This window comes from Triticum dicoccoides, chromosome 5B, assembly GCF_002162155.2.
Source record: "Triticum dicoccoides isolate Atlit2015 ecotype Zavitan chromosome 5B, WEW_v2.0, whole genome shotgun sequence".
NCBI lineage: Eukaryota > Viridiplantae > Streptophyta > Magnoliopsida > Poales > Poaceae > Triticum > Triticum dicoccoides.
Window position 1 is genome coordinate 270,550,495 of NC_041389.1, and position 1,774 is coordinate 270,552,268.

Sequence of the window (1,774 nt, forward strand, 5' to 3'; positions counted from 1 at the left end):
CCCTCTTTATATAGGGGCCCTGGGGGGGGGGGGGCGGTCCCCTAGAGATTGAATCTCAAGAGGGGGGGCGACCAAGGGGGGACTTGCCCCCCAAGCCAAGTCGGGCGCCCCCACCCCTAGGGTTTCCAACCCTAGGCGCAGGGGGAGGCCCAAGGGGGAGCACCAGCCCACCAGGGGCTGGTTCCCCTCCCACTTCAGCCCATGTGGCCCTCCGAGATAGGTGGCCCCACCCAGTGGACCCCCGGGACCCTTTCGGTGATCCCGGTACAATACCGGTGACCCCGAAACTTTCCCGGTGGCCGAAACTAGACTTCATATATATAAATCTTCACCTCCAGACCATTCCGGAACTCCTCGTGATGTCCGGGATCTCATACGGGACTCCGAACAACTTTCGGGTTACCTCATACTAATATCTCTACAACCCTAGCGTCACAGAACCTTAAGTGTGTAGACCCTACGGGTTCGGGAGACACGCAGACATGACCGAGACGACTCTCCGGCCAATAACCAACAGCGGGATCTGGATACCCATGTTGGCTCCCACATGTTCCACGATGATCTCATTGAGTGAACCACGATGTCAAGGATTCAAGTGATCCCGTATACAATTCCCTTTGTCAATCGGTACGTTACTTGCCCGAGATTCGATCATCGGTATCTCGATACCTCGTTCAATCTCGTTAGCGGCAAGTCACTTTACTCGTACTGTAATGCATGATCCCGTGACCAAACACTTGGTCACATTGAGCTCATTATGATGATGCATTACCGAGTGGGCCCAGAGATACCTCTCCGTCATACGGAGTGACAAATCCCAGTCTCGATCCGTGTCAACCCAACAGATACTTTCGGGGATACCTATAGTATACCTTTATAGTCACCCAGTTACGTTGTGACGTTTGGTACAACCAAAGCACTCCTACGACATCCGGGAGTTACACGATCTCATGGTCTAAGGAAATGATACTTGACATTGGAAAAGCTCTAGCAAACGAACTACACAATCTTGTGCTATGCTTAGGATTGGGTCTTGTCCATCACATCATTCTCCTAATGATGTGATCCCTTTATCAATGACATCCAATGTCCATAGTCAGGAAACCATGACTATCTGTTGATCAACGAGCTAGTCAACTAGAGGCTCACTAGGGACATGTTATGGTCTATGTATTCACACATGTATTATGATTTCCGGATAACACAATTATAGCATGAATAATAGAAAATTATCATGAACAAGGAAATATAATAATAATCATTTTATTATTGCCTCTAGGGCATATTTCCAACACATATTGTCACTAGTATGCCTCTACTAGACTAGCTCATTAATCAAAGATGGTTATGTTTCCTAACCATAGACATGAGTTGTCATTTGATTAACGGGATCACATCGTTAGTAGAATGATGTGATTGACATGACCCATTCCGTTAGCTTAGCACTTGATCATTTAGTATGTTGCTATTGCTTTCTTCATGACTTATACATGTTCCTACAACTATGAGATTATGCAACTACCATTCACCGGAGGAACACTTTGTGTGCTACCAAACGTCACAACGTAACTAGGTGATTATAAAGGAGCTCTACAGGTGTCTCCAAAGGTACATGTTGAGTTGGCGTATTTCGAGATTAGGTTTTGTCACTCCGATTGTCGGAGAGGTATCTCTGGGCACTCTCGATAATGCACATTACTATAAGCCTTGCAAGCAATGTAGCTAATGAGTTAGTTATGGAATGATGCATTACATAACGAGTAAAGAGACTTGC